The sequence below is a fragment of the Heterodontus francisci genome, chromosome 1 (genome assembly GCF_036365525.1).
Source record: "Heterodontus francisci isolate sHetFra1 chromosome 1, sHetFra1.hap1, whole genome shotgun sequence".
Taxonomy (NCBI): domain Eukaryota; kingdom Metazoa; phylum Chordata; class Chondrichthyes; order Heterodontiformes; family Heterodontidae; genus Heterodontus; species Heterodontus francisci.
Window position 1 is genome coordinate 172,468,774 of NC_090371.1, and position 25,411 is coordinate 172,494,184.

Below are 25,411 nucleotides of genomic sequence, written 5' to 3' on the forward strand. Positions count from 1 at the left end.
TGAAAAGCAAGGGGGTGAAAGATTATGGGGGTAGGAGGGAATGTGGAGTCGAGGTTACAATCAGATCAGCCATGATCTTATTGAATGGCGCAACAGACTCGTGGGGCCGAGTGCACTACTCCTGCTCCTAATTCGCATATTGCTATGTTAGTAAGGATGTAGGTAGATCAGTGTAAATGAGTAAGACGTATGTGGCCATTCAGTGTAACTGATTAAGAATGATGTGCGCGTCCAGTTTTAATGCTTAATAATGATGTTGTCGCTCAGGTTAAATAATTATAAAGGACGTGGGTAGATCATTATAAATGGTTATTAAGAATTTGGTCATTCAGTGCAAATGAATATTAAGAACGTGCTCATTCCTTGTAAATGCTTATTAAGTATGCTTTCGTTCAGTGCAAGTGAAGATTAGTAATGTGAGTAGATCAGTGTAAATGACTAAGACGTATGTGGCCATTCAGTGTAAGTGATCAATAATGATGTGTGCAGATCAGTGTAACTGGAGAGTAAGGATGTGCGCAGATCGGTGCAAATGGTTATGAAGAATGTGGTAATTCAGTGTAAATGTTTCTTGAGGATGTGGTTATTCAGTGTAAATGTAGATGAAGAATGTGAGCAGTTCAGTATAAATGAAGATGAAGAAAGTGGCCATCAGTGTAAATAATTATGCAGGATCTGGGTAGATCAGTGGAAAGACTTATTGAGGATGTAATCGTGCAGTGTAAATGCTTATTAAGGATGTAAGTAGATGATGGTAAATGAAAATGAAGGAAGAGGTCATTCAGTGTAAAGAAATATGAAGAATGTGAGCAGATCAGTGTCAATGATTATGAAGGATGTGGTCAAGCAGCGTAAATGGTTCTTAACGATGTGGACACCCTGTGTAAATGACATGTAAAGGACACGGTCAAGCAGTGTAAATGCTTATTAAGCATGTGGTCATTCACTGCAAATGGTTATCAAGGATGAGGTCATTCACTCTAAATGCTTCTTAAGGAACTGCTGAGCTTTTGAGTCTGGCCAGGCATTGGTGGTTCAGTGGTAGAATTCTCGCTTGCTATGTGGGAGGCCTGGGTTCGATTCCCAGTTAATGCAGAGTTGGTGTTTGTCTTGGCGAGAGTGTGTGTGGTGTTGGGCTCTTGCTTGATGGAAAGAAGGCAGTGGTTGAGGCCAAAATAATTATGCAAGCAGCTGCAGTGGATGAGTTAATTTCTGGTGCAAGGTTAGACAGGATTGCTTTGTGTCTGTGGGACTTTCGAGGAGGAACAGGTGACTTGATCCTCAGAGGCCTGTAAAGGGTGGAGATGGAAATTATGTTGACCTTTGTTGGGGAATCGAAGCCCTTGCTTTCTGATTTAAATAACGGGTCGCCCATTTAAGGCATAGATGAGGAGAAATCTTTTCTCTCACAGGGTCCTGAGTCTTTGGAACTCTCTTCCTCAAAAGGCAGTGCAAGCAGAGTCACAAACTATTTTTAAGGCAGAGGGTTGCTAGATTCTTGAAAAGCAAGGGGGTGAAAGATTATGGGGGTAGGAGGGAATGTGGAGTCGAGGTTACAATCAGATCAGCCATGATCTTATTGAATGGCGCAACAGACTCGTGGGGCCGAGTGCACTACTCCTGCTCCTAATTCGCATATTGCTATGTTAGTAAGGATGTAGGTAGATCAGTGTAAATGAGTAAGACGTATGTGGCCATTCAGTGTAACTGATTAAGAATGATGTGCGCGTCCAGTTTTAATGCTTAATAATGATGTTGTCGCTCAGGTTAAATAATTATAAAGGACGTGGGTAGATCATTATAAATTGTTATTAAGAATTTGGTCATTCAGTGCAAATGAATATTAAGAACGTGCTCATTCCTTGTAAATGCTTATTAAGTATGCTTTCGTTCAGTGCAAATGAAGATGAGTAATGTGAGTAGATCAGTGTAAATGACTAAGACGTATGTGGCCATTCAGTGTCAGTGATCAATAATGATGTGTGCAGATCAGTGTACCTGGAGAGTAAGGATGTGCGCAGATCGGTGCAAATGGTTATGAAGAATGTGGTAATTCAGTGTAAATGTTTCTTGAGGATGTGGTTATTCAGTGTAAATGTAGATGAAGAATGTGAGCAGTTCAGTATAAATGAGGATGAAGAAAGTGGCCATCAGTGTAAATAATTATGCAGGATCTGGGTAGATCAGTGGAAAGACTTATTGAGGATGTAATCGTGCAGTGTAAATGCTTATTAAGGATGTAAGTAGATGATGGTAAATGAAAATGAAGGAAGTGGTCATTCAGTGTAAAGAAATATGAAGAATGTGAGCAGATCAGTGTCAATGATTATGAAGGATGTGGTCATGCAGCGTAAATGGTTCTTAACGATGTGGACACCCTGTGTAAATGACATGTAAAGGATACGGTCAAGCAGTGTAAATGCTTATTAAGCATGTGGTCATTCACTGCAAATGGTTATCAAGGATGTGGTCATTCACTCAAAATGCTTCTGAAGGAACTGCTGAGGTTTTACGTATGGCCAGGCATTGGTGGTTCAGTGGTAGAATTCTCGCTTGCCACGTGGGAGGCCTGGGTTCGATTCCCAGTCAATGCAGAGTTGGTGTTTGTCTTGGCGAGAGTGTGTGTGGTGTTGGGCTCTTGCTTTCTGGGAGGAAGGCAGTGGTTGAGGTCAAAATAATTATGCAAGCAGCTGCAGTGGATGAGTTAATTTCTGGTGCAAGGTTGGACAAGATTGCTTTGTGTCTGTGGGACTTTCGAGGAGGAACAGGTGACTTGATCCTCAGAGGCCTGTTCAGGGTGGAGATGGAAATTATGTTGACCTTTGTTGGGGAATCGAAGCCCTTGCTTTCTGATTTAAATAACGGGTCGCCCATTTAAGGCATAGATGAGGAGAAATCTTTTCTCTCACAGGGTCCTGAGTCTTTGGAACTCTCTTCCTCAAAAGGCAGTTCAAGCAGAGTCACAAACTATTTTTAAGGCAGAGGGTTGCTAGATTCTTGAAAAGCAAGGGGGTGAATGATTATGGGGGTAGGAGGGACGGTGGAGTCGAGGTTACAATCAGATCAGCCATGATCTTATTGAATGGCGCAACAGACTCGTGGGGCCGAGTGCGCTACTCCTGCTCCTAATTCGCATATTGCTATGTTAGTAAGGATGTAGGTAGATCAGTGTAAATGAGTAAGACGTATGTGGCCATTCAGTGTAACTGATTAAGAATGATGTGCGCGTCCAGTTTTAATGCTTAATAATGATGTTGTCGCTCAGGTTAAATAATTTCTAAAGGACATGGGTAAATCATTATAAATTGTTATTAAGAATTTGGTCATTCAGTGCAAATGAATATTAAGAACGTGCTCATTCCTTGTAAATGCTTATTAAGTATGCTTTCGTTCAGTGCAAATGAAGATGAGTAATGTGAGTAGATCAGTGTAAATGACTAAGACGTATGTGGCCATTCAGTGTAAGTGATCAATAATGATGTGTGCAGATCAGTGTAACTGGAGAGTAAGGATGTGCGCAGATCGGTGCAAATGGTTATGAAGAATGTGGTAATTCAGTGTAAATGTTTCTTGAGGATGTGGTTATTCAGTGTAAATGTAGATGAAGAATGTGAGCAGTTCAGTATAAATGAAGATGAAGAAAGTGGCCATCAGTGTAAATAATTATGCAGGATCTAGATCAGTGGAAAGACTTATTGAGGATGTAATCGTGCAGTGTAAATGCTTATTAAGGATGTAAGTAGATGATGGTAAATGAAAATGAAGGAAGTGGTCATTCAGTGTAAAGAAATATGAAGAATGTGAGCAGATCAGTGTCAATGATTATGAAGGATGTGGTCATGCAGCGTAAATGGTTCTTAACGATGTGGACACCCTGTGTAAATGACATGTAAAGGACACGGTCAAGCAGTGTAAATGCTTATTAAGCATGTGGTCATTCACTGCAAATGGTTCTCAAGGATGAGGTCATTCACTCTAAATGCTTCTTAAGGAACTGCTGAGCTTTTAAGTATGGCCAGGCATTGGTGGTTCAGTGGTAGAATTCTTGCTTGCCATGTGGGAGGCCTGGGTTCGATTCCCAGTCAATGCAGAGTTGGTGTTTGTCTTGGCGAGAGTGTGTATGGTGTTGGGCTCTTGCTTGATGGAAGGAAGGCAGTGGTTGAGGCCAAAATAATTATGCAAGCAGCTGCAGTGGATGACTTAATTTCTGGTGCAAGGTTGGACAGGATTGTTTTGTGTCTGTGGGACTTTCGAGGAGGAACAGGTGACTTGATCCTCAGAGGCCTGTGAAGGGTGGAGATGGAAATTATGTTGACCTTTGTTGGGGAATCGAAGCCCTTGCTTTCTGATTTAAATAACGGGTCGCCCATTTAAGGCATAGATGAGGAGAAATCTTTTCTCTCACAGGGTCCTGAGTCTTTGGAACTCTCTTCCTCAAAAGGCAGTGCAAGCAGAGTCACAAACTATTTTTAAGGCAGAGGGTTGCTAGATTCTTGAAAAGCAAGGGGGTGAAAGATTATGGGGGTAGGAGGGAATGTGGAGTCGAGGTTACAATCAGATCAGCCAAGATCTTATTGAATGGCGCAACAGACTCGTGGGGCCGAGTGCGCTACTCCTGCTCCTAATTCGCATATTGCTATGTTAGTAAGGATGTTGGTAGATCAGTGTAAATGAGTAAGACGTATGTGGCCATTCAGTGTAACTGATTAAGAATGATGTGCGCGTCCAGTTTTAATGCTTAATAATGATGTTGTCGCTCAGGTTAATTAATTATAAAGGACGTGGGTAGATCATTATAAATGGTTATTAAGAATTTGGTCATTCAGTGCAAATGAATATTAAGAACGTGCTCATTCCTTGTAAATGCTTATTAAGTATGCTTTCGTTCAGTGCAAGTGAAGATTAGTAATGTGAGTAGATCAGTGTAAATGACTAAGACGTATGTGGCCATTCAGTGTAAGTGATCAATAATGATGTGTGCAGATCAGTGTAACTGGAGAGTAAGGATGTGCGCAGGTCGGTGCAAATGGTTATGAAGAACGTGGTAATTCAGTGTAAATGTTTCTTGAGGATGTGGTTATTCAGTGTAAATGTAGATGAAGAATGTGAGCAGTTCAGTATAAATGAAGATGAAGAAAGTGGTCATCAGTGTAAATAATTATGCAGGATCTGGGTAGATCAGTGGAAAGACTTATTGAGGATGTAATCGTGCAGTGTAAATGCTTATTAAGGATGTAAGTAGATGATGGTAAATGAAAATGAAGGAAGTGGTCATTCAGTGTAAAGAAATATGAAGAATGTGAGCAGATCAGTGTCAATGATTATAAAGGATGTGGTCAAGCAGCGTAAATGGTTCTTAACGATGTGGACACCCTGTGTAAATGACATGTAAAGGATACGGTCAAGCAGTGTAAATGCTTATTAAGCATGTGGTCATTCACTGCAAATGGTTATCAAGGATGTGGTCATTCACTCTAAATGCTTCTTAAGGAACTGCTGAGCTTTTAAGTATGGCCTGGCATTGGTGGTTCAGTGTAGAATTCTCGCTTGCCATGTGGGAGGCCTGGGTTTGATTCCCAGTCAATGCAGAGTTGGTGTTTGTCTTGGCGAGAGTGTGTGTGGTGTTGGGCTCTTGCTTGATGGAAAGAAGGCAGTGGTTGAGGCCAAAATAATTATGCAAGCAGCTGCAGTGGATGAGTTAATTTCTGGTGCAAGGTTAGACAGGATTGCTTTGTGTCTGTGGGACTTTCGAGGAGGAACAGGTGACTTGATCCTCAGAGGCCTGTCAAGGGTGGAGATGGAAATTATGTTGACCTTTGTTGGGGAATCGAAGCCCTTGCTTTCTGATTTAAATAACGGGTCGCCCATTTAAGGCATAGATGAGGAGAAATCTTTTCTCTCACAGGGTCCTGAGTCTTTGGAACTCTCTTCCTCAAAAGGCAGTGCAAGCAGAGTCACAAACTATTTTTAAGGCAGAGGGTTGCTAGATTCTTGAAAAGCAAGGGGGTGAAAGATTATGGGGGTAGGAGGGAATGTGGAGTCGAGGTTACAATCAGATCAGCCATGATCTTATTGAATGGCGCAACAGACTCGTGGGGCCGAGTGCACTACTCCTGCTCCTAATTCGCATATTGATATGTTAGTAAGGATGTAGGTAGATCAGTGTAAATGAGTAAGACGTATGTGGCCATTCAGTGTAACTGATTAAGAATGATGTGCGCGTCCAGTTTTAATGCTTAATAATGATGTTGTCGCTCAGGTTAAATAATTATAAAGGACGTGGGTAGATCATTATAAATTGTTATTAAGAATTTGGTCATTCAGTGCAAATGAATATTAAGAACGTGCTCATTCCTTGTAAATGCTTATTAAGTATGCTTTCGTTCAGTGCAAATGAAGATGAGTAATGTGAGTAGATCAGTGTAAATGACTAAGACGTATGTGGCCATTCAGTGTCAGTGATCAATAATGATGTGTGCAGATCAGTGTAACTGGAGAGTAAGGATGTGCGCAGATCGGTGCAAATGGTTATGAAGAATGTGGTAATTCAGTGTAAATGTTTCTTGAGGATGTGGTTATTCAGTGTAAATGTAGATGAAGAATGTGAGCAGTTCAGTATAAATGAGGATGAAGAAAGTGGCCATCAGTGTAAATAATTATGCAGGATCTGGGTAGATCAGTGGAAAGACTTATTGAGGATGTAATCATGCAGTGTAAATGCTTATTAAGGATGTAAGTAGATGATGGTAAATGAAAATGAAGGAAGTGGTCATTCAGTGTAAAGAAATATGAAGAATGTGAGCAGATCAGTGTCAATGATTATGAAGGATGTGGTCATGCAGCGTAAATGGTTCTTAACGATGTGGACACCCTGTGTAAATGACATGTAAAGGATACGGTCAAGCAGTGTAAATGCTTCTTAAGCATGTGGTCATTCACTGCAAATGGTTATCAAGGATGAGGTCATTCACTCAAAATGCTTCTGAAGGAACTGCTGAGGTTTTACGTATGGCCAGGCATTGGTGGTTCAGTGGTAGAATTCTCGCTTGCCACGTGGGAGGCCTGGGTTCGATTCCCAGTCAATGCAGAGTTGGTGTTTGTCTTGGCGAGAGAGTGTGTGGTGTTCGGCTCTTGCTTTCTGGGAGGAAGGCAGTGGTTGAGGTCAAAATAATTATGCAAGCAGCTGCAGTGGATGAGTTAATTTCTGGTGCAAGGTTGGACAAGATTGCTTTGTGTCTGTGGGACTTTCGAGGAGGAACAGGTGACTTGATCCTCAGAGGCCTGTTCAGGGTGGAGTTGGAAATTATGTTGACCTTTGTTGGGGAATCGAAGCCCTTGCTTTCTGATTTAAATAACGGGTCGCCCATTTAAGGCATAGATGAGGAGAAATCTTTTCTCTCACAGGGTCCTGAGTCTTTGGAACTCTCTTCCTCAAAAGGCAGTTCAAGCAGAGTCACAAACTATTTTTAAGGCAGAGGGTTGCTAGATTCTTGAAAAGCAAGGGGGTGAATGATTATGGGGGTAGGAGGGACGGTGGAGTCGAGGTTACAATCAGATCAGCCATGATCTTATTGAATGGCGCAACAGACTCGTGGGGCCGAGTGCGCTACTCCTGCTCCTAATTCGCATATTGCTATGTTAGTAAGGATGTAGGTAGATCAGTGTAAATGAGTAAGACGTATGTGGCCATTCAGTGTAACTGATTAAGAATGATGTGCGCGTCCAGTTTTAATGCTTAATAATGATGTGGTCGCTCAGTGTAAATGATGATAAAGGACGTGGGTAGATCATTATAAATGGTTATTAAGAATTTGGTCATTCAGTGCAAATGAATATTAAGAACGTGCTCATTCCTTGTAAATGCTTATTAAGTATGCTTTCGTTCAGTGCAAATGAAGATTAGTAATGTGAGTAGATCAGTGTAAATGACTAAGACGTATGTGGCCATTCAGTGTCAGTGATCAATAATGACGTGTGCAGATCAGTGTAACTGGAGAGTAAGGATGTGCACAGATCGGTGCAAATGGTTATGAAGAATGTGGTAATTCAGTGTAAATGTTTCTTGAGGATGTGGTTATTCAGTGTAAATGTAGATGAAGAATGTGAGCAGTTCAGTATAAATGAGGATGAAGAAAGTGGCCATCAGTGTAAATAATTATGCAGGATCTGGGTAGATCAGTGGAAAGACTTATTGAGGATGTAATCGTGCAGTGTAAATGCTTATTAAGGATGTCAGTAGATGATGGTAAATGAAAATGAAGGAAGTGGTCATTCAGTGTAAAGAAATATGAAGAATGTGAGCAGATCAGTGTCAATGATTATGAAGGATGTGGTCATGCAGCGTAAATGGTTCTTAACGATGTGGACACCCTGTGTAAATGACATGTAAAGGATACGGTCAAGCAGTGTAAATGCTTATTAAGCATGTGGTCATTCACTGCAAATGGTTATCAAGGAGGAGGTCATTCACTCTAAATGCTTCTGAAGGAACTGCTGAGCTTTTGAGTATGGCCAGGCATTGGTGGTTCAGTGGTAGAATTTTTGCTTGCCATGTGGGAGGCCTGGGTTCGATTCCCAGTCAATGCAGAGTTGGTGTTTGTCTTGGCGAGAGTGTGTGTGTGTGGTGTTGGGCTTTTGCTTGATGGAAGGAAGGCAGTGGTTGAGGCCAAAATAATTATGCAAGCAGCTGCAGTGGATGAGTTAATTTCTGGTGCAAGGTTGGACAGGATTGCTTTGTGTCTGTGGGACTTTCGAGGAGGAACAGGTGACTTGATCCTCAGAGGCCTGTAAAGGGTGGAGATGGAAATTATGTTGACCTTTGTTGGGGAATCGAAGCCCTTGCTTTCTGATTTAAATAACGGGTCGCCCATTTAAGGCATAGATGAGGAGAAATCTTTTCTCTCACAGGGTCCTGAGTCTTTGGGGTCTCTTCCTCAAAAGGCAGTGCAAGCAGAGTCACAAACTATTTTTAAGGCAGAGGGTTGCTAGATTCTTGAAAAGCAAGGGGGTGAAAGATTATGGGGGTAGGAGGGAATGTGGAGTCGAGGTTACAATCAGATCAGCCAAGATCTTATTGAATGGCGCAACAGACTCGTGGGGCCGAGTGCGCTACTCCTGCTCCAAATTCGCATATTGCTATGTTAGTAAGGATGTAGGGAGATCAGTGTAAATGAGTAAGACGTATGTGGCCATTCAGTGTAACTGATTAAGAATGATGTGCGCGTCCAGTTTTAATGCTTAATAATGATGTTGTCGCTCAGGTTAATTAATTATAAAGGACGTGGGTAGATCATTATAAATGGTTATTAAGAATTTGGTCATTCAGTGCAAATGAATATTAAGAACGTGCTCATTCCTTGTAAATGCTTATTAAGTATGCTTTCGTTCAGTGCAAATGAAGATTAGTAATGTGAGTAGATCAGTGTAAATGACTAAGACGTATGTGGCCATTCAGTGTAAGTGATCAATAATGATGTGTGCAGATCAGTGTAACTGGAGAGTAAGGATGTGCGCAGATCGGTGCAAATGGTTATGAAGAATGTGGTAATTCAGTGTAAATGTTTCTTGAGGATGTGGTTATTCAGTGTAAATGTAGATGAAGAATGTGAGCAGTTCAGTATAAATGATGATGAAGAAAGTGGCCATCAGTGTAAATAATTATGCAGGATCTGGGTAGATCAGTGGAAAGACTTATTGAGGATGTAATCGTGCAGTGTAAATGCTTATTAAGGATGTAAGTAGATGATGGTAAATGAAAATGAAGGAAGTGGTCATTCAGTGTAAAGAAATATGAAGAATGTGAGCAGATCAGTGTCAATGATTATGAAGGATGTGGTCATGCAGCGTAAATGGTTCTTAACGATGTGGACACCCTGTGTAAATGACATGTAAAGGACACGGTCAAGCAGTGTAAATGCTTATTAAGCATGTGGTCATTCACTGCAAATGGTTATCAAGGATGTGGTCATTCACTCAAAATGCTTCTGAAGGAACTGCTGAGGTTTTACGTATGGCCAGGCATTGGTGGTTCAGTGGTAGAATTCTCGCTTGCCATGTGGGAGGCCTGGGTTCGATTCCCAGTCAATGCAGAGTTGGTGTTTGTCTTGGCGAGAGTGTGTGTGGTGTTGGGCTCTTGCTTGATGGAAGGAAGGCAGTGGTTGAGGCCAAAATAATTATGCAAGCAGCTGCAGTGGATGAGTTAATTTCTGGTGCAAGGTTGGACAGGATTGCTTTGTGTCTGTGGGACTTTCGAGGAGGAACAGGTGACTTGATCCTCAGAGGCCTGTGAAGGGTGGAGATGGAAATTATGTTGACCTTTGTTGGGGAATCGAAGCCCTTGCTTTCTGATTTAAATAACGGGTCGCCCATTTAAGGCATAGATGAGGAGAAATCTTTTCTCTCACAGGGTCCTGAGTCTTTGGAACTCTCTTCCTCAAAAGGCAGTGCAAGCAGAGTCACAAACTATTTTTAAGGCAGAGGGTTGCTAGATTCTTGAAAAGCAAGGGGGTGAAAGATTATGGGGGTAGGAGGGAATGTGGAGTCGAGGTTACAATCAGATCAGCCAAGATCTTATTGAATGGCGCAACAGACTCGTGGGGCCGAGTGCGCTACTCCTGCTCCTAATTCGCATATTGCTATGTTAGTAAGGATGTAGGTAGATCAGTGTAAATGAGTAAGACGTATGTGGCCATTCAGTGTAACTGATTAAGAATGATGTGCGCGTCCAGTTTTAATGCTTAATAATGATGTTGTCGCTCAGGTTAATTAATTATAAAGGACGTGGGTAGATCATTATAAATGGTTATTAAGAATTTGGTCATTCAGTGCAAATGAATATTAAGAACGTGCTCATTCCTTGTAAATGCTTATTAAGTATGCTTTCGTTCAGTGCAAGTGAAGATTAGTAATGTGAGTAGATCAGTGTAAATGACTAAGACGTATGTGGCCATTCAGTGTAAGTGATCAATAATGATGTGTGCAGATCAGTGCAACTGGAGAGTAAGGATGTGCGCAGATCGGTGCAAATGGTTATGAAGAACGTGGTAATTCAGTGTAAATGTTTCTTGAGGATGTGGTTATTCAGTGTAAATGTAGATGAAGAATGTGAGCAGTTCAGTATAAATGAAGATGAAGAAAGTGGTCATCAGTGTAAATAATTATGCAGGATCTGGGTAGATCAGTGGAAAGACTTATTGAGGATGTAATCGTGCAGTGTAAATGCTTATTAAGGATGTAAGTAGATGATGGTAAATGAAAATGAAGGAAGTGGTCATTCAGTGTAAAGAAATATGAAGAATGTGAGCAGATCAGTGTCAATGATTATAAAGGATGTGGTCAAGCAGCGTAAAAGGTTCTTAACGATGTGGACACCCTGTGTAAATGACATGTAAAGGACACGGTCAAGCAGTGTAAATGCTTATTAAGCATGTGGTCATTCACTGCAAATGGTTATCAAGGATGTGGTCATTCACTCTAAATGCTTCTTAAGGAACTGCTGAGCTTTTAAGTATGGCCTGGCATTGGTGGTTCAGTGTAGAATTCTCGCTTGCCATGTGGGAGGCCTGGGTTTGATTCCCAGTCAATGCAGAGTTGGTGTTTGTCTTGGCGAGAGTGTGTGTGGTGTTGGGCTCTTGCTTGATGGAAGGTAGGCAGTGGTTGAGGCCAAAATAATTATGCAAGCAGCTGCAGTGGATGAGTTAATTTCTGGTGCAAGGTTGGACAGGATTGTTTTGTGTCTGTGGGACTTTCGAGGAGGAACAGGTGACTTGATCCTCAGAGGCCTGTAAAGGGTGGAGATGGAAATTATGTTGACCTTTGTTGGGGAATCGAAGCCCTTGCTTTCTGATTTAAATAACGGGTCGCCCATTTAAGGCATAGATGAGGAGAAATCTTTTCTCTCACAGGGTCCTGGGTCTTTGGAACTCTCTTCCTCAAAAGGCAGTGCAAGCAGAGTCACAAACTATTTTTAAGGCAGAGGGTTGCTAGATTCTTGAAAAGCAAGGGGGTGAAAGATTATGGGGGTAGGAGGGAATGTGGAGTCGAGGTTACAATCAGATCAGCCATGATCTTATTGAATGGCGCAACAGACTCGTGGGGCCGAGTGCGCTACTCCTGCTCCTAATTCGCATATTGCTATGTTAGTAAGGATGTAGGTAGATCAGTGTAAATGAGTAAGACGTATGTGGCCATTCAGTGTAACTGATTAAGAATGATGTGCGCGTCCAGTTTTAATGCTTAATAATGATGTTGTCGCTCAGGTTAAATAATTATAAAGGACGTGGGTAGATCATTATAAATGGTTATTAAGAATTTGGTCATTCAGTGCAAATGAATATTAAGAACGTGCTCATTCCTTGTAAATGCTTATTAAGTATGCTTCCGTTCAGTGCAAATGAAGATTAGTAATGTGAGTAGATCAGTGTAAATGACTAAGACGTATGTGGCCATTCAGTGTCAGTGATCAATAATGATGTGTGCAGATCAGTGTAACTGGAGAGTAAGGATGTGCACAGATCGGTGCAAATGGTTATGAAGAATGTGGTAATTCAGTGTAAATGTTTCTTGAGGATGTGGTTATTCAGTGTAAATGTAGATGAAGAATGTGAGCAGTTCAGTATAAATGAGGATGAAGAAAGTGGCCATCAGTGTAAATAATTATGCAGGATCTGGGTAGATCAGTGGAAAGACTTATTGAGGATGTAATCATGCAGTGTAAATGCTTATTAAGGATGTAAGTAGATGATGGTAAATGAAAATGAAGGAAGTGGTCATTCAGTGTAAAGAAATATGAAGAATGTGAGCAGATCAGTGTCAATGATTATGAAGGATGTGGTCATGCAGCGTAAATGGTTCTTAACGATGTGGACACCCTGTGTAAATGACATGTAAAGGATACGGTCAAGCAGTGTAAATGCTTATTAAGCATGTGGTCATTCACTGCAAATGGTTATCAAGGATGTGGTCATTCACTCAAAATGCTTCTGAAGGAACTGCTGAGGTTTTACGTATGGCCAGGCATTGGTGGTTCAGTGGTAGAATTCTCGCTTGCCACGTGGGAGGCCTGGGTTCGATTCTCAGTCAATGCAGAGTTGGTGTTTGTCTTGGCGAGAGAGTGTGTGGTGTTCGGCTCTTGCTTTCTGGGAGGAAGGCAGTGGTTGAGGTCAAAATAATTATGCAAGCAGCTGCAGTGGATGAGTTAATTTCTGGTGCAAGGTTGGACAAGATTGCTTTGTGTCTGTGGGACTTTCGAGGAGGAACAGGTGACTTGATCCTCAGAGGCCTGTTCAGGGTGGAGTTGGAAATTATGTTGACCTTTGTTGGGGAATCGAAGCCCTTGCTTTCTGATTTAAATAACGGGTCGCCCATTTAAGGCATAGATGAGGAGAAATCTTTTCTCTCACAGGGTCCTGGGTCTTTGGAACTCTCTTCCTCAAAAGGCAGTTCAAGCAGAGTCACAAACTATTTTTAAGGCAGAGGGTTGCTAGATTCTTGAAAAGCAAGGGGGTGAATGATTATGGGGGTAGGAGGGACGGTGGAGTCGAGGTTACAATCAGATCAGCCATGATCTTATTGAATGGCGCAACAGACTCGTGGGGCCGAGTGCGCTACTCCTGCTCCTAATTCGCATATTGCTATGTTAGTAAGGATGTAGGTAGATCAGTGTAAATGAGTAAGACGTATGTGGCCATTCAGTGTAACTGATTAAGAATGATGTGCGCGTCCAGTTTTAATGCTTAATAATGATGTGGTCGCTCAGTGTAAATGATGATAAAGGACGTGGGTAGATCATTATAAATGGTTATTAAGAATTTGGTCATTCAGTGCAAATGAATATTAAGAACGTGCTCATTCCTTGTAAATGCTTATTAAGTATGCTTTCGTTCAGTGCAAATGAAGATTAGTAATGTGAGTAGATCAGTGTAAATGACTAAGACGTATGTGGCCATTCAGTGTCAGTGATCAATAATGACGTGTGCAGATCAGTGTAACTGGAGAGTAAGGATGTGCACAGATCGGTGCAAATGGTTATGAAGAATGTGGTAATTCAGTGTAAATGTTTCTTGAGGATGTGGTTATTCAGTGTAAATGTAGATGAAGAATGTGAGCAGTTCAGTATAAATGAGGATGAAGAAAGTGGCCATCAGTGTAAATAATTATGCAGGATCTGGGTAGATCAGTGGAAAGACTTATTGAGGATGTAATCGTGCAGTGTAAATGCTTATTAAGGATGTAAGTAGATGATGGTAAATGAAAATGAAGGAAGTGGTCATTCAGTGTAAAGAAATATGAAGAATGTGAGCAGATCAGTGTCAATGATTATGAAGGATGTGGTCATGCAGCGTAAATGGTTCTTAACGATGTGGACACCCTGTGTAAATGACATGTAAAGGATACGGTCAAGCAGTGTAAATGCTTATTAAGCATGTGGTCATTCACTGCAAATGGTTATCAAGGAGGAGGTCATTCACTCTAAATGCTTCTGAAGGAACTGCTGAGCTTTTGAGTATGGCCAGGCATTGGTGGTTCAGTGGTAGAATTCTCGCTTGCCATGTGGGAGGCCTGGGTTCGATTCCCAGTCAATGCAGAGTTGGTGTTTGTCTTGGCGAGAGTGTGTGTGTGTGGTGTTGGGCTTTTGCTTGATGGAAGGAAGGCAGTGGTTGAGGCCAAAATAATTATGCAAGCAGCTGCAGTGGATGAGTTAATTTCTGGTGCAAGGTTGGACAGGATTGCTTTGTGTCTGTGGGACTTTCGAGGAGGAACAGGTGACTTGATCCTCAGAGGCCTGTAAAGGGTGGAGATGGAAATTATGTTGACCTTTGTTGGGGAATCGAAGCCCTTGCTTTCTGATTTAAATAACGGGTCGCCCATTTAAGGCATAGATGAGGAGAAATCTTTTCTCTCACAGGGTCCTGAGTCTTTGGGGTCTCTTCCTCAAAAGGCAGTGCAAGCAGAGTCACAAACTATTTTTAAGGCAGAGGGTTGCTAGATTCTTGAAAAGCAAGGGGGTGAAAGATTATGGGGGTAGGAGGGAATGTGGAGTCGAGGTTACAATCAGATCAGCCAAGATCTTATTGAATGGCGCAACAGACTCGTGGGGCCGAGTGCGCTACTCCTGCTCCAAATTCGCATATTGCTATGTTAGTAAGGATGTAGGGAGATCAGTGTAAATGAGTAAGACGTATGTGGCCATTCAGTGTAACTGATTAAGAATGATGTGCGCGTCCAGTTTTAATGCTTAATAATGATGTTGTCGCTCAGGTTAATTAATTATAAAGGACGTGGGTAGATCATTATAAATGGTTATTAAGAATTTGGTCATTCAGTGCAAATGAATATTAAGAACGTGCTCATTCCTTGTAAATGCTTATTAAGTATGCTTTCGTTCAGTGCAAATGAAGATTAGTAATGTGAGTAGATCAGTGTAAATGACTAAGACGTATGTGGCCATTCAGTGTAAGTGATCAATAATGATGTGTGCAGATCAGTGTAACTGGAGAGTAAGGATGTGCGCAGATCGGTGCAAATGGTTATGAAGAATGTGGTAATTCAGTGTAAATGTTTCTTGAGGATGTGGTTATTCAGTGTAAATGTAGATGAAGAATGTGAGCAGTTCAGTATAAATGAAGATGAAGAAAGTGGCCATCAGTGTAAATAATTATGCAGGATCTGGGTAGATCAGTGGAAAGACTTATTGAGGATGTAATCGTACAGTGTAAATGCTTATTAAGGATGTAAGTAGATGATGGTAAATGAAAATGAAGGAAGTGGTCATTCAGTGTAAAGAAATATGAAGAATGTGAGCAGATCAGTGTCAATGATTATGAAGGATGTGGTCATGCAGCGTAAATGGTTCTTAACGATGTGGACACCCTGTGTAAATGACATGTAAAGGATACGGTCAATCAGTGTAAATGCTTATTAAGCATGTGGTCATTCACTGCAAATGGTTATCAAGGATGTGGTCATTCACTCAAAATGCTTCTGAAGGAACTGCTGAGGTTTTACGTATGGCCAGGCATTGGTGGTTCAGTGGTAGAATTCTCGCTTGCCATGTGGGAGGCCTGGGTTCGATTCCCAGTCAATGCAGAGTTGGTGTTTGTCTTGGCGAGAGTGTGTGTGGTGTTCGGCTCTTGCTTGATGGAAGGAAGGCAGTGGTTGAGGCCAAAATAATTATGCAAGCAGCTGCAGTGGATGAGTTAATTTCTGGTGCAAGGTTGGACAGGATTGCTTTGTGTCTGTGGGACTTTCGAGGAGGAACAGGTGACTTGATCCTCAGAGGCCTGTGAAGGGTGGAGATGGAAATTATGTTGACCTTTGTTGGGGAATCGAAGCCCTTGCTTTCTGATTTAAATAACGGGTCGCCCATTTAAGGCATAGATGAGGAGAAATCTTTTCTCTCACAGGGTCCTGAGTCTTTGGAACTCTCTTCCTCAAAAGGCAGTGCAAGCAGAGTCACAAACTATTTTTAAGGCAGAGGGTTGCTAGATTCTTGAAAAGCAAGGGGGTGAAAGATTATGGGGGTAGGAGGGAATGTGGAGTCGAGGTTACAATCAGATCAGCCAAGATCTTATTGAATGGCGCAACAGACTCGTGGGGCCGAGTGCGCTACTCCTGCTCCTAATTCGCATATTGCTATGTTAGTAAGGATGTAGGTAGATCAGTGTAAATGAGTAAGACGTATGTGGCCATTCAGTGTAACTGATTAAGAATGATGTGCGCGTCCAGTTTTAATGCTTAATAATGATGTTGTCGCTCAGGTTAATTAATTATAAAGGACGTGGGTAGATCATTATAAATGGTTATTAAGAATTTGGTCATTCAGTGCAAATGAATATTAAGAACGTGCTCATTCCTTGTAAATGCTTATTAAGTATGCTTTCGTTCAGTGCAAGTGAAGATTAGTAATGTGAGTAGATCAGTGTAAATGACTAAGACGTATGTGGCCATTCAGTGTAAGTGATCAATAATGATGTGTGCAGATCAGTGCAACTGGAGAGTAAGGATGTGCGCAGATCGGTGCAAATGGTTATGAAGAACGTGGTAATTCAGTGTAAATGTTTCTTGAGGATGTGGTTATTCAGTGTAAATGTAGATGAAGAATGTGAGCAGTTCAGTATAAATGAAGATGAAGAAAGTGGTCATCAGTGTAAATAATTATGCAGGATCTGGGTAGATCAGTGGAAAGACTTATTGAGGATGTAATCGTGCAGTGTAAATGCTTATTAAGGATGTAAGTAGATGATGGTAAATGAAAATGAAGGAAGTGGTCATTCAGTGTAAAGAAATATGAAGAATGTGAGCAGATCAGTGTCAATGATTATAAAGGATGTGGTCAAGCAGCGTAAATGGTTCTTAACGATGTGGACACCCTGTGTAAATGACATGTAAAGGACACGGTCAAGCAGTGTAAATGCTTATTAAGCATGTGGTCATTCACTGCAAATGGTTATCAAGGATGTGGTCATTCACTCTAAATGCTTCTTAAGGAACTGCTGAGCTTTTAAGTATGGCCTGGCATTGGTGGTTCAGTGTAGAATTCTCGCTTGCCATGTGGGAGGCCTGGGTTTGATTCCCAGTCAATGCAGAGTTGGTGTTTGTCTTGGCGAGAGTGTGTGTGGTGTTGGGCTCTTGCTTGATGGAAGGAAGGCAGTGGTTGAGGCCAAAATAATTATGCAAGCAGCTGCAGTGGATGAGTTAATTTCTGGTGCAAGGTTGGACAGGATTGTTTTGTGTCTGTGGGACTTTCGAGGAGGAACAGGTGACTTGATCCTCAGAGGCCTGTAAAGGGTGGAGATGGAAATTATGTTGACCTTTGTTGGGGAATCGAAGCCCTTGCTTTCTGATTTAAATAACGGGTCGCCCATTTAAGGCATAGATGAGGAGAAATCTTTTCTCTCACAGGGTCCTGGGTCTTTGGAACTCTCTTCCTCAAAAGGCAGTGCAAGCAGAGTCACAAACTATTTTTAAGGCAGAGGGTTGCTAGATTCTTGAAAAGCAAGGGGGTGAAAGATTATGGGGGTAGGAGGGAATGTGGAGTCGAGGTTACAATCAGATCAGCCATGATCTTATTGAATGGCGCAACAGACTCGTGGGGCCGAGTGCGCTACTCCTGCTCCTAATTCGCATATTGCTATGTTAGTAAGGATGTAGGTAGATCAGTGTAAATGAGTAAGACGTATGTGGCCATTCAGTGTAACTGATTAAGAATGATGTGCGCGTCCAGTTTTAATGCTTAATAATGATGTTGTCGCTCAGGTTAAATAATTATAAAGGACGTGGGTAGATCATTATAAATGGTTATTAAGAATTTGGTCATTCAGTGCAAATGAATATTAAGAACGTGCTCATTCCTTGTAAATGCTTATTAAGTATGCTTTCGTTCAGTGCAAATGAAGATTAGTAATGTGAGTAGATCAGTGTAAATGACTAAGACGTATGTGGCCATTCAGTGTAAGTGATCAATAATGATGTGTGCAGATCAGTGTTACTGGAGAGTAAGGATGTGCGCAGATCGGTGCAAATGGTTATGAAGAATGTGGTAATTCAGTGTAAATGTTTCTTGAGGATGTGGTTATTCAGTGTAAATGTAGATGAAGAATGTGAGCAGTTCAGTATAAATGAGGATGAAGAAAGTGGTCATCAGTGTAAATAATTATGCAGGATCTGGGTAGATCAGTGGAAAGACTTATTGAGGATGTAATCGTGCAGTGTAAATGCTTATTAAGGATGTAAGTAGATGATGGTAAATGAAAATGAAGGAAGTGGTCATTCAGTGTAAAGAAATATGAAGAATGTGAGCAGATCAGTGTCAATGATTATGAAGGATGTGGTCATGCAGCGTAAATGGTTCTTAACGATGTGGACACCCTGTGTAAATGACATGTAAAGGATACGGTCAAGCAGTGTAAATGCTTATTAAGCATGTGGTCATTCACTGCAAATGGTTATCAAGGAGGAGGTCATTCACTCTAAATGCTTCTGAAGGAACTGCTGAGCTTTTGAGTATGGCCAGGCATTGGTGGTTCAGTGGTAGAATTCTCGCTTGCCATGTGGGAGGCCTGGGTTCGATTCCCAGTCAATGCAGAGTTGGTGTTTGTCTTGGCGAGAGTGTGTGTGTGTGGTGTTGGGCTTTTGCTTGATGGAAGGAAGGCAGTGGTTGAGGCCAAAATAATTATGCAAGCAGCTGCAGTGGATGAGTTAATTTCTGGTGCAAGGTTGGACAGGATTGCTTTGTGTCTGTGGGACTTTCGAGGAGGAACAGGTGACTTGATCCTCAGAGGCCTGTAAAGGGTGGAGATGGAAATTATGTTGACCTTTGTTGGGGAATCGAAGCCCTTGCTTTCTGATTTAAATAACGGGTCGCCCATTTAAGGCATAGATGAGGAGAAATCTTTTCTCTCACAGGGTCCTGAGTCTTTGGGGTCTCTTCCTCAAAAGGCAGTGCAAGCAGAGTCACAAACTATTTTTAAGGCAGAGGGTTGCTAGATTCTTGAAAAGCAAGGGGGTGAAAGATTATGGGGGTAGGAGGGAATGTGGAGTCGAGGTTACAATCAGATCAGCCAAGATCTTATTGAATGGCGCAACAGACTCGTGGGGCCGAGTGCGCTACTCCTGCTCCAAATTCGCATATTGCTATGTTAGTAAGGATGTAGGGAGATCAGTGTAAATGAGTAAGACGTATGTGGCCATTCAGTGTAACTGATTAAGAATGATGTGCGCGTCCAGTTTTAATGCTTAATAATGATGTTGTCGCTCAGGTTAATTAATTATAAAGGACGTGGGTAGATCATTATAAATGGTTATTAAGAATTTGGTCATTCAGTGCAAATGAATATTAAGAACGTGCTCATTCCTTGTAAATGCTTATTAAGTATGCTTTCGTTCAGTGCAAATGAAGATTAGTAATGTGAGTAGATCAGTGTAAATGACTAAGACGTATGTGGCCATTCAGTGTAAGTGATCAATAATGATGTGTGCAGATCAGTGTAACTGGAGAGTAAGGATGTGCGCAGATCGGTGCAAATGGTTATGAAGAATGTGGTAATTCAGTGTAAATGTTTCTTGAGGATGTGGTTATTCAGTGTAAATGTAGATGAAGAATGTGAGCAGTTCAGTATAAATGAAGATGAAGAAAGTGGCCATCAGTGTAAATAATTATGCAGGATCTGGGTAGATCAGTGGAAAGACTTATTGAGGATGTAATCGTGCAGTGTAAATGCTTATTAAGGATGTAAGTAGATGATGGTAAATGAAAATGAAGGAAGTGGTCATTCAGTGTAAAGAAATATGAAGAATGTGAGCAGATCAGTGTCAATGATTATGAAGGATGTGGTCATGCAGCGTAAATGGTTCTTAACGATGTGGACACCCTGTGTAAATGACATGTAAAGGACACGGTCAATCAGTGTAAATGCTTATTAAGCATGTGGTCATTCACTGCAAATGGTTATCAAGGATGTGGTCATTCACTCAAAATGCTTCTGAAGGAACTGCTGAGGTTTTACGTATGGCCAGGCATTGGTGGTTCAGTGGTAGAATTCTCGCTTGCCATGTGGGAGGCCTGGGTTCGATTCCCAGTCAATGCAGAGTTGGTGTTTGTCTTGGCGAGAGTGTGTGTGGTGTTCGGCTCTTGCTTGATGGAAGGAAGGCAGTGGTTGAGGCCAAAATAATTATGCAAGCAGCTGCAGTGGATGAGTTAATTTCTGGTGCAAGGTTGGACAGGATTGCTTTGTGTCTGTGGGACTTTCGAGGAGGAACAGGTGACTTGATCCTCAGAGGCCTGTGAAGGGTGGAGATGGAAATTATGTTGACCTTTGTTGGGGAATCGAAGCCCTTGCTTTCTGATTTAAATAACGGGTCGCCCATTTAAGGCATAGATGAGGAGAAATCTTTTCTCTCACAGGGTCCTGAGTCTTTGGAACTCTCTTCCTCAAAAGGCAGTGCAAGCAGAGTCACAAACTATTTTTAAGGCAGAGGGTTGCTAGATTCTTGAAAAGCAAGGGGGTGAAAGATTATGGGGGTAGGAGGGAATGTGGAGTCGAGGTTACAATCAGATCAGCCAAGATCTTATTGAATGGCGCAACAGACTCGTGGGGCCGAGTGCGCTACTCCTGCTCCTAATTCGCATATTGCTATGTTAGTAAGGATGTAGGTAGATCAGTGTAAATGAGTAAGACGTATGTGGCCATTCAGTGTAACTGATTAAGAATGATGTGCGCGTCCAGTTTTAATGCTTAATAATGATGTTGTCGCTCAGGTTAATTAATTATAAAGGACGTGGGTAGATCATTATAAATGGTTATTAAGAATTTGGTCATTCAGTGCAAATGAATATTAAGAACGTGCTCATTCCTTGTAAATGCTTATTAAGTATGCTTTCGTTCAGTGCAAGTGAAGATTAGTAATGTGAGTAGATCAGTGTAAATGACTAAGACGTATGTGGCCATTCAGTGTAAGTGATCAATAATGATGTGTGCAGATCAGTGCAACTGGAGAGTAAGGATGTGCGCAGATCGGTGCAAATGGTTATGAAGAACGTGGTAATTCAGTGTAAATGTTTCTTGAGGATGTGGTTATTCAGTGTAAATGTAGATGAAGAATGTGAGCAGTTCAGTATAAATGAAGATGAAGAAAGTGGTCATCAGTGTAAATAATTATGCAGGATCTGGGTAGATCAGTGGAAAGACTTATTGAGGATGTAATCGTGCAGTGTAAATGCTTATTAAGGATGTAAGTAGATGATGGTAAATGAAAATGAAGGAAGTGGTCATTCAGTGTAAAGAAATATGAAGAATGTGAGCAGATCAGTGTCAATGATTATAAAGGATGTGGTCAAGCAGCGTAAATGGTTCTTAACGATGTGGACACCCTGTGTAAATGACATGTAAAGGACACGGTCAAGCAGTGTAAATGCTTATTAAGCATGTGGTCATTCACTGCAAATGGTTATCAAGGATGTGGTCATTCACTCTAAATGCTTCTTAAGGAACTGCTGAGCTTTTAAGTATGGCCTGGCATTGGTGGTTCAGTGTAGAATTCTCGCTTGCCATGTGGGAGGCCTGGGTTTGATTCCCAGTCAATGCAGAGTTGGTGTTTGTCTTGGCGAGAGTGTGTGTGGTGTTGGGCTCTTGCTTGATGGAAGGAAGGCAGTGGTTGAGGCCAAAATAATTATGCAAGCAGCTGCAGTGGATGAGTTAATTTCTGGTGCAAGGTTGGACAGGATTGTTTTGTGTCTGTGGGACTTTCGAGGAGGAACAGGTGACTTGATCCTCAGAGGCCTGTAAAGGGTGGAGATGGAAATTATGTTGACCTTTGTTGGGGAATCGAAGCCCTTGCTTTCTGATTTAAATAACGGGTCGCCCATTTAAGGCATAGATGAGGAGAAATCTTTTCTCTCACAGGGTCCTGGGTCTTTGGAACTCTCTTCCTCAAAAGGCAGTGCAAGCAGAGTCACAAACTATTTTTAAGGCAGAGGCTTGCTAGATTCTTGAAAAGCAAGGGGGTGAAAGATTATGGGGGTAGGAGGGAATGTGGAGTCGAGGTTACAATCAGATCAGCCATGATCTTATTGAATGGCGCAACAGACTCGTGGGGCCGAGTGCGCTACTCCTGCTCCTAATTCGCATATTGCTATGTTAGTAAGGATGTAGGTAGATCAGTGTAAATGAGTAAGACGTATGTGGCCATTCAGTGTAACTGATTAAGAATGATGTGCGCGTCCAGTTTTAATGCTTAATAATGATGTTGTCGCTCAGGTTAAATAATTATAAAGGACGTGGGTAGATCATTATAAATGGTTATTAAGAATTTGGTCATTCAGTGCAAATGAATATTAAGAACGTGCTCATTCCTTGTAAATGCTTATTAAGTATGCTTTCGTTCAGTGCAAATGAAGATTAGTAATGTGAGTAGATCAGTGTAAATGACTAAGACGTATGTGGCCATTCAGTGTAAGTGATCAATAATGATGTGTGCAGATCAGTGTTACTGGAGAGTAAGGATGTGCGCAGATCGGTGCAAATGGTTATGAAGAATGTGGTAATTCAGTGTAAATGTTTCTTGAGGATGTGGTTATTCAGTGTAAATGTAGATGAAGAATGTGAGCAGTTCAGTATAAATGAGGATGAAGAAAGTGGTCATCAGTGTAAATAATTATGCAGGATCTGGGTAGATCAGTGGAAAGACTTATTGAGGATGTAATCGTGCAGTGTAAATGCTTATTAAGGATGTAAGTAGATGATGGTAAATGAAAATGAAGGAAGTGGTCATTCAGTGTAAAGAAATATGAAGAATGTGAGCAGATCAGTGTCAATGATTATGAAGGATGTGGTCATGCAGCGTAAATGGTTCTTAACGATGTGGACACCCTGTGTAAATGACATGTAAAGGACACGGTCAAGCAGTGTAAATGCTTATTAAGCATGTGGTCATTCACTGCAAATGGTTATCAAGGATGAGGTCATTCACTCTAAATGCTTCTTAAGGAACTGCTGAGCTTTTGAGTCTGGCCAGGCATTGGTGGTTCAGTGGTAGAATTCTCGCTTGCTATGTGGGAGGCCTGGGTTAGATTCCCAGTTAATGCAGAGTTGGTGTTTGTCTTGGCGAGAGTGTGTGTGGTGTTGGGCTCTTGCTTGATGGAAAGAAGGCAGTGGTTGAGGCCAAAATAATTATGCAAGCAGCTGCAGTGGATGAGTTAATTTCTGGTGCAAGGTTAGACAGGATTGCTTTGTGTCTGTGGGACTTTCGAGGAGGAACAGGTGACTTGATCCTCAGAGGCCTGTGAAGGGTGGAGATGGAAATTATGTTGACCTTTGTTGGGGAATCGAAGCCCTTGCTTTCTGATTTAAATAACGGGTCGCCCATTTAAGGCATAGATGAGGAGAAATCTTTTCTCTCACAGGGTCCTGAGTCTTTGGAACTCTCTTCCTCAAAAGGCAGTGCAAGCAGAGTCACAAACTATTTTTAAGGCAGAGGGTTGCTAGATTCTTGAAAAGCAAGGGGGTGAAAGATTATGGGGGTAGGAGGGAATGTGGAGTCGAGGTTACAATCAGATCAGCCATGATCTTATTGAATGGCGCAACAGACTCGTGGGGCCGAGTGCACTACTCCTGCTCCTAATTCGCATATTGCTATGTTAGTAAGGATGTAGGTAGATCAGTGTAAATGAGTAAGACGTATGTGGCCATTCAGTGTAACTGATTAAGAATGATGTGCGCGTCCAGTTTTAATGCTTAATAATGATGTTGTCGCTCAGGTTAAATAATTATAAAGGACGTGGGTAGATCATTATAAATGGTTATTAAGAATTTGGTCATTCAGTGCAAATGAATATTAAGAACGTGCTCATTCCTTGTAAATGCTTATTAAGTATGCTTTCGTTCAGTGCAAGTGAAGATTAGTAATGTGAGTAGATCAGTGTAAATGACTAAGACGTATGTGGCCATTCAGTGTAAGTGATCAATAATGATGTGTGCAGATCAGTGTAACTGGAGAGTAAGGATGTGCGCAGATCGGTGCAAATGGTTATGAAGAATGTGGTAATTCAGTGTAAATGTTTCTTGAGGATGTGGTTATTCAGTGTAAATGTAGATGAAGAATGTGAGCAGTTCAGTATAAATGAAGATGAAGAAAGTGGCCATCAGTGTAAATAATTATGCAGGATCTGGGTAGATCAGTGGAAAGACTTATTGAGGATGTAATCGTGCAGTGTAAATGCTTATTAAGGATGTAAGTAGATGATGGTAAATGAAAATGAAGGAAGTGGTCATTCAGTGTAAAGAAATATGAAGAATGTGAGCAGATCAGTGTCAATGATTATGAAGGATGTGGTCATGCAGCGTAAATGGTTCTTAACGATGTGGACACCCTGTGTAAATGACATGTAAAGGACACGGTCAAGCAGTGTAAATGCTTATTAAGCATGTGGTCATTCACTGCAAATGGTTATCAAGGATGTGGTCATTCACTCAAAATGCTTCTGAAGGAACTGCTGAGGTTTTACGTATGGCCAGGCATTGGTGGTTCAGTGGTAGAATTCTCGCTTGCCACGTGGGAGGCCTGGGTTCGATTCCCAGTCAATGCAGAGTTGGTGTTTGTCTTGGCGAGAGTGTGTGTGGTGTTGGGCTCTTGCTTTCTGGGAGGAAGGCAGTGGTTGAGGTCAAAATAATTATGCAAGCAGCTGCAGTGGATGAGTTAATTTCTGGTGCAAGGTTGGACAAGATTGCTTTGTGTCTGTGGGACTTTCGAGGAGGAACAGGTGACTTGATCCTCAGAGGCCTGTTCAGGGTGGAGATGGAAATTATGTTGACCTTTGTTGGGGAATCGAAGCCCTTGCTTTCTGATTTAAATAACGGGTCGCCCATTTAAGGCATAGATGAGGAGAAATCTTTTCTCTCACAGGGTCCTGAGTCTT

General features: G+C 41.6%; 13 non-coding genes across 13 annotated transcripts; all 13 read left to right on the plus strand.

The window, feature by feature from the left end:
- The first annotated feature begins 1,024 nt into the window (after positions 1-1,024).
- On the plus strand, positions 1,025-1,095 carry trnas-gcu (transfer RNA serine (anticodon GCU)). Its single transcript has one exon. It is a non-coding gene; the product is annotated as a tRNA-Ser (tRNA).
- A 1,428-nt stretch (positions 1,096-2,523) lies between these two features.
- On the plus strand, positions 2,524-2,594 carry trnag-gcc (transfer RNA glycine (anticodon GCC)). The gene has a single exon. It is a non-coding gene; the product is annotated as a tRNA-Gly (tRNA).
- A 1,425-nt stretch (positions 2,595-4,019) lies between these two features.
- On the plus strand, positions 4,020-4,090 carry trnag-gcc (transfer RNA glycine (anticodon GCC)). Its single transcript has one exon. It is a non-coding gene; the product is annotated as a tRNA-Gly (tRNA).
- A 2,926-nt stretch (positions 4,091-7,016) lies between these two features.
- trnag-gcc (transfer RNA glycine (anticodon GCC)) lies at positions 7,017-7,087 on the plus strand. The gene has a single exon. It is a non-coding gene; the product is annotated as a tRNA-Gly (tRNA).
- A 1,428-nt stretch (positions 7,088-8,515) lies between these two features.
- On the plus strand, positions 8,516-8,586 carry trnag-gcc (transfer RNA glycine (anticodon GCC)). Its single transcript has one exon. It is a non-coding gene; the product is annotated as a tRNA-Gly (tRNA).
- Positions 8,587-10,017: 1,431 nt separating this feature from the next.
- On the plus strand, positions 10,018-10,088 carry trnag-gcc (transfer RNA glycine (anticodon GCC)). Its single transcript has one exon. It is a non-coding gene; the product is annotated as a tRNA-Gly (tRNA).
- Positions 10,089-13,014: 2,926 nt separating this feature from the next.
- On the plus strand, positions 13,015-13,085 carry trnag-gcc (transfer RNA glycine (anticodon GCC)). Its single transcript has one exon. It is a non-coding gene; the product is annotated as a tRNA-Gly (tRNA).
- A 1,428-nt stretch (positions 13,086-14,513) lies between these two features.
- trnag-gcc (transfer RNA glycine (anticodon GCC)) lies at positions 14,514-14,584 on the plus strand. The gene has a single exon. It is a non-coding gene; the product is annotated as a tRNA-Gly (tRNA).
- Positions 14,585-16,015: 1,431 nt separating this feature from the next.
- On the plus strand, positions 16,016-16,086 carry trnag-gcc (transfer RNA glycine (anticodon GCC)). The gene has a single exon. It is a non-coding gene; the product is annotated as a tRNA-Gly (tRNA).
- Positions 16,087-19,012: 2,926 nt separating this feature from the next.
- On the plus strand, positions 19,013-19,083 carry trnag-gcc (transfer RNA glycine (anticodon GCC)). The gene has a single exon. It is a non-coding gene; the product is annotated as a tRNA-Gly (tRNA).
- Positions 19,084-20,514: 1,431 nt separating this feature from the next.
- Positions 20,515-20,585, plus strand: trnag-gcc (transfer RNA glycine (anticodon GCC)). Its single transcript has one exon. It is a non-coding gene; the product is annotated as a tRNA-Gly (tRNA).
- A 2,926-nt stretch (positions 20,586-23,511) lies between these two features.
- trnas-gcu (transfer RNA serine (anticodon GCU)) lies at positions 23,512-23,582 on the plus strand. Its single transcript has one exon. It is a non-coding gene; the product is annotated as a tRNA-Ser (tRNA).
- A 1,428-nt stretch (positions 23,583-25,010) lies between these two features.
- On the plus strand, positions 25,011-25,081 carry trnag-gcc (transfer RNA glycine (anticodon GCC)). Its single transcript has one exon. It is a non-coding gene; the product is annotated as a tRNA-Gly (tRNA).
- The last annotated feature ends 330 nt before the right edge of the window (positions 25,082-25,411 follow it).